The sequence below is a fragment of the Cynara cardunculus genome (assembly GCF_001531365.2).
Source record: "Cynara cardunculus var. scolymus isolate 2C chromosome LG 13, CcrdV1, whole genome shotgun sequence".
NCBI classification, from domain to species: Eukaryota; Viridiplantae; Streptophyta; class Magnoliopsida; order Asterales; family Asteraceae; genus Cynara; species Cynara cardunculus.
This window is the reverse complement of record NC_037540.1, coordinates 6223332-6230610: the sequence shown is the minus strand read 5'-3', so window position 1 is coordinate 6230610 and position 7279 is coordinate 6223332.

Genomic DNA, 7279 nt, shown 5'->3' with positions numbered 1-7279 from the left:
AAGCTTCGAGAAATTTTGAACACAAGGGAAAGGATCTTCACCTTTTTTCTTGGTTTTCACCTCATCCTCAGCATAAAGAATTTCGTTCCGCCATTTCCAAAGATGCCAAAGAGCCACAGCGCATACTGATAAAAATATTATACCGACCTTGCGAAGAGATCCTACTTGTTTGATCAGCATTTTAAAATCAGCCACCGATGAAAGTCGAGGAGCTTTAAKATCCCACCAAGCCCAAATTTTCCTCCAAAGAATGCTTGCCACCGAACAAGAAAAGAAACAGTGATCCATTGTTTCGACACCTTTTTCACACAAGATGCACTTTAAAGACTGTAACTGAATCCCTCTCTTAGAAAGATTAAATCTTACGGGAATAGCCTCTTTAAGAAAACGCCAAATGAAAATGTTTACCTTCTTCGGAATTAAGGGGCTCCAAAGACAAGGATCGTTGCTTTCACCATTCGAATCAGCTATCTCTTGCATTAACTTAGACATGTGTTTTACCGTGAAAATCCCTCTTTTGTGCCAATTCCAAGACCACACATCCTCGCCCGAAGTATTAAAATGCGTTTGAGAGAKTTGCCTTTTTAAGGCTAGAAGATCATCTAAGCTTCTTCCTCTAACCGTTGTGTTCCAGTTCCAAGTACCAGACCAAGAACCATTAGCAAAGGTCCATCTATCTTTGAAWACAACGTTTTTATCCCTTTCTAAAGCATARAGTCTMGGGAATRTATCTTTYAGCTTTGACCCTTGACCTATGCTTGCGTCTTTCCAAAAGAGAGAGTTAGACTCTTTAGCAATCTGTTTCGTAAACGAGTGAATGACATTCTGACTTTCCACTGTCACATTTCTGCAAGTGTTGACAATAGAAGCCCAAACACTATTTCCAGCCAAAGGCCTATTAGAAAAGAGACCACCACCCTCRCCATAAAATTCTGAAATTACATCCTTCCATATGGCATTTGAACTAGAAAGGAACCTCCAGACCCATTTTGCTAACAAAGCRTCATTTTTTATTTTTAAACARACAACTCCCAAACCACCTTTTGACTTTGAGCACAAAATTTTCTCCCAAGCGACCCAATGCATTTTTTTTTCCTCCTCCTTATGTCCCCAAAAAAATCTTCTCCTTATAGATTCCAAGTTGTTGATAACAGACTTGGGCGCTTTGAAGAGAGAGAAGTAGAACAGCGGAAGGGAAGATAGCACCGACTGAATTAGTGTAAATCTTCCGCCTATGGAGAGGCATTTTGACTTCCAGTTTGACAGATTTTTAAGAAATTTGTTTTCCACAACTGACCAAGAAGCTTTTTTCTTCATGTTACCACCAACAGGAAGTCCCAGATAAATGAAAGGAAAAGAAGAGGCCTTGCATTTTAACATACCAGCCATATTGTTGATCTCCACCTCCGGAACTCCAATACCAAAAAGGTTGCATTTGGATATATTTATCCGCAGTCCTGAAACTTCATGAAAGCAATTAAGAATATTAGTAAGAATTACTAAATTCTTACGCGACCATTTACCGAATATTAAAGCGTCATCCGCGAACTGAAGGAGAGAAATGTTTCGAWTGGATTTAGCCAGCCGGATGCCTTTAAACAGCCCCTGGTTGCAAGCAGATTTTATCATGAGATGTAAGACTTCCCCTATAAGCAGAAAAAGAAATGGAGAAAGGGGGTCTCCTTGTCTTAGTCCCCTTTGCATGTGAAATTCATCGGAAGGCGTTCCATTTATCAATATGGACGTAGAGGCAGATTTTAAGCAAACTTTAATCCAATTGATCCATTTATCTCCGAATCCCATTTGCTTCATAGTATGAAAAAGAAAATTCCAGTTGACCGAATCACAAGCCTTTTCAAAATCCACTTTGAAGAGGAACAATTGCATTTTCTTCTTTTTGGCATGATTCACTATTTCATTTGCAATCAAGCAACCGTCCAACATTTGTCTTCCCGGAATGTAGGCAGATTGATTGCCACTGACRAGCTTGCTCATAACCTTCACCAATCTGTTGGTCARAAGCTTAGCAATAATTTTGTACAAACAACCAAGTAAACAAATGGGCCTATAATCCGAGACGTCCAAGGGATCAATTTTTTTTGGAATTAGAGCAATAAAAGAAGCATTGCATCCCTTAGATAATCTGCCCGAATTTTCGAAGAAAAAAACCGCCTCAATTATAGAYCTACCAATCACTGGCCAGAGTTTCTTAATGAAATTAAAGTTTAGACCCTACTTACATTTTTTTCCTTTTAACTCTTATTCTTACACGATTCTTCACATGTATAGAGAGAGAGAGAGAGAGAGAGAGAGAGAGATGGGTTTTCATTTACAAACCCAACTATTAGTACAAAACCAATCTTAATCATTCATCTAGTCTGATTAATATATGATTTAATGAATATTTTGATTGTTTTATAATATAATGTGAAGATTAAATAAAATAAACTTTAATAACCTTCCATAAACATCCAAACGACAATAAGAAAACTCCCCCAATTTCTATATAAATCTCAAGTAATTAGTTTGTAGTAATGATTGAGTCCGTAAAAAATGTGTATTTTGGTGTATATATGTGTGTTGGAGATTAAAGATTGTTAGGTTTAGAAGATGAAACGGAAATGGAAATGGATTGGGGTTTGGAAGGTTTGATGAGAAAAAGTGATGGTGGGTATTTTAGGTTTTGGGGTGTTTCTTTTCCGACAGATATTAAGGGACACCTTTATTTTACCCCAAAAAGGTCAAAATACGATACTTTCCTTTGTCTTTTCTCCTACCACAAAATCTTTAAATCTTATTTTTGTACAACATCCCCATGTGAAGTCATCTGTCTTTTGTTCATTTCCCATAAATTTATTTCTTTTTTCTTAATATAATATTTTCATTCCCAATTTTAAATATTCCATTTTTAAAAATGAATTCAACAAGAAACTACTTTTCTCTTCCTAAATGATTCTTAACGAAACACGTACGGTGTCGGGGGTTCGAATCCCTCCTCGTCCACAACCGGTTCATAAAGATAAATTAGTAATTAGTAATTAAACTTTATCTCTTTTACAAATTATGAAATCATGTTTTTTTAGCAAAAATAAAAAAACTAATATGAATAAAGTTATAAGTAAATTAATGTGAATAATATTTTGGTAATAAAAAATGATTTGAGTTGTATAAAAGTGGAATTTAGTATGCAAGAATGGTGGAGTTTCAGAAAAGCGAAATGCCATTTAGGTGAAAATATGGATACTAAGGATCAATGCCTTGGATGGGGGGATACATCTCTGTAAATACTTTTGTACTCTCTATATTTTGCGACTTCTAAGATTTTGACTCAATTTATACCTCTCAAATTCAATCCTTTTCTAATCTCTCTCTCTCTCTCTCTCTCTATATATATATATATATCATTTCATATATTTAATCTGTTAAATAACCGTTTACCTAAACACTTACTTGGTAAGCATTTACCGGTAAAATCTAACATTATCGTTTACTTGCCGGACAAGGTTTTATTCGCTAAAACGTATCGTATGCAACAATTTATCCCTTTAAACGCTAACCATGGTAAGAGTTATCGTTTTCACTTACTGGGTAAGACTCCAGATTCATTGCCTTCGCTCTTACCGGGCAAGATTCTTAGTCCTTACCATATTTACCGATAAAGTAAAATGACTTGGTAAACGCTTACTCAGATAAGCGTTTGGTAAACGACACATAAATACATACTCTCACTTCACCTACCTACACTTAATTAAGTTTCTAATCATTAGTTTCTTTTATTAATTTAATGACTATCATATAGAGTAACACAAATTGAATTCAATATTAATTATATATAGGGGTTGTTATTCATGAGAGAGGTTCAAGGGAAACCTCAAAAAAATGAAATATTGAAAAACACTCTACTAACTATTCATCTTGATAGTATGCACATGTGCATACTGGTAATTAGAAGTTGTTTTTTGGTTTTAGCACATGTATATATTGCTTAAAATTACTAGTATGCACCGTCAAGATGAACGATTACTAGAGTGTTTTTAATTTTTAATTTTTTTGTTTTTCCCCTAAACCTGACCTTATTATTCATATTCCACACTCACTTACACCTTGTTCTTATCCTCACCCCTATCTCATTCACATACCTTTATAGGATAAGGTATGAATAAAATTGACATATATAATACGTATTACTTCCCCTTCGTATAATAACTCATAAACCATATTCATGGATGAGTAGCTAGAAACACAAAGGCCATGTGTAGAGAGAATAAAATTTAAGATGAGAAACATAAGAATTGATCTGAACTAGTAATCACTTTTCATCTCATCCACCTCATGAATTGTACTTCTCACAGGAATTGATCTGATGTATCTAATTAGTGTTGATCTTTAATTAGAATTGATTCAAGTATGGAAATCCTTTTTTACCTTTCTTAATATAACTTTCATCATCATCAGAGCCCAACCTTTTATATATATATATATATATATATATATATATAGGGGTCCAATCAAGGGAAAACTCGATTGTTTATGATAACTGTGAGATCTAATTTCAACCACACATTATTAATAATCAATGGTTATTATTAAACATATTAATTTTGGTAACTATTCATTAATTTTGGTAATTATTCATTAATTTAAAAATAATTTAAATTTTCTGATAATATATAGGGGTAAATTAGTCTTTTTAAAATCTCTCTCCTCTCTCCCCTCTCTCTCTCCGACCAAGAATTTTCTAACAGTAAAACACAAAACAAATATGATACACGCTGTGATACCCAAAAATTTATAACAGTAAGACACAAAACCAATTGTGTTACACATTGTGATACCACTGTGATAACGTTTTGAACATGAATTGATAATTGATGTGATCTGAGTCTTACGCCACACACAATCGCAATGTGATACACTGTGATACAATTTTGTTGAGATAATTAAGGAAACCGAAAGAAACCATAATTTATAACTATTAAATAAGAATTTTTTTTAAATTATAATTAATAATTTTACTAAAACGTTCTTTACCTATTAATTAAGGTAATACAATTAATATCAAAAAATGATTGGCTCATATTAGAACTCACGGTTACCACAAACTAATTAGTTCTCGTGTGTGTGTGTGTGTGTGTGTGTGAATTTGAATTTATGTTAGGTTGAAATGAAAGACATTGATGTTTAGAATTAGAGGGAGAAGTTATAGAGAAATTGTAAGTTGAAGGGGGTCATGTGAAATTGAATTAAATGTTGGGGTGGCATTCAACACAACACATTCTTCCGTGTTGTTCGGGGTACGTAAGCCCCATCCCTGCCTAATTTATTCCTGTCCCACCCATTTATTTTCATTCCACCAACTCCCCAAATTACCATTTCTTTACTCACAACTTTTAGCAACAACTATTTAATGGTACTATTCAAACCCTAAAGCCAAGTGACCCCTATTCCGTACACATACCTCCATTCAGGGTTCCTTACCCACGTTCAAAAGTTTCTTCATGCGGCAACTAAAGTTTTTAGATTCGCCGTATTAAATGCACATCATGGTTTAAATTTATAAAATAAACCTCATTTGGATTAATAATAAGTGTGACATACGTTGATTTTCACAAGAATTCATGGCTAACTTACATGTTTGCATTAATTATTGTAAGTCTCTCGCCATCATTACCAACTCATGCAGTCATCAATTTAAGCTCAAACTAGTTACAATTGGAATCTAATTTACATAAATGATAATATTTCAAAATTTGGCAAACAATAAGAGGAAGTTTGGTTTGCAGGATTCTGATGGAATCTTAAGGAATTGGAAAGATCAATCCATTGACCAAATTTCATTCAGACGTTTTGTTTACCTATTGAATGGAATTGAATTCCACACATTCCACCATTCATGGATTTGTTCATTCCATCACAATTGCGAAGGAATTCAATTCCATTTCATCCTAGTTTCTCAAAAAGACAAAAAAATTCTCGTCTTCCGAATTGAACCACCACCATTCTGAACTACCGTCGACCATTACCAAACACCATTGTTCTGAACCACCGTCGTTATAAAAGGGGTATTTTGATCATTTATCATTTATTCATTCTAATTACAAAGCTACATTCTACAAACTAAGCAGACGGATTCCAAATCGTTTAATAGATTTCATTCCAACCGAACTCACGGTCAAATTCCATTACAATCCTTTTAAAGTCAAATTCTTTTGACAGTATGACTTATAGTTTGTATTTTCCAAACATTATTGTTTGTGGTTTTAAATTAAAAAACTAGTCCTAACTCCGTTGCATTCCATTACACATATATTGCGAAGTAGTTATAACTCCATTACACATATATCATGACATGATTTTTATCAAAAATAATGATGATTTAACAAAATTATTCATGACTACGAAATAATTTAAGTAAGTGTTACAAAATTACAAATCATTATGAAAAGTGTTGTGAAATATTCACGAAACCAGTTACATTTTCAGAATTATTTACAGAAGTATGTTATGAAAGTTTTACAATAAGTGTTGTGCAAGTTAAACATAGATCTACGGCTGCGAATGATAAAGTGTAATAATTACAATATTATATCTTAAAATTTTGAATAAACTTTTCTATGCAATTAAACTTAACCTATGTTATTTGTAATTTTCTATCGTCATCGACCACAAGAATAGCGAGGAAAATCTCCACTGACCTCGCAGGATTCGAACTGGTGACATATGAAGAGGACCTCCTAAGCATAAATCCTTATTTCCGGTTGAAATAACCCTACAAGGTTTGTATTGTCATCTTTCATTTTGTATTGTATGACTATGAAGCTGATAAAAAAATTTATTAGAAGATTGTGATGCAACCGATTGAATATTTAAATAGATGTTAAGGGTAATTTGCTCTGTATCACATTTTTAAGCAGTGTGGTATTTTTACAGTATGATAAAGAGCTCAAACCACATATATAATTTAGTTGCAGTTTTCACTTTAGACCACAACTATGTTACACCGTGAAAACCCTTATCATCATACATGCTCATTTGAGACCGTTTGTTAGAATCCTTATCGTCGTTTTAATTATTAATATGAGAAAATCCATAGTGTTAATCCTTATCGTCGTTTTAATTATTAATATTAGATTATTTAGACTTTTATTATTTGCCTAAGAAACCAAATACAAAATTACTACCAAAAGTGTTTAAACGTAATAATATACTACTATATAAGATTTAAGTTACAGTCAAACATTTGTGTCATATCTAAAAGTGTTGTAATAAGTTTATAGAA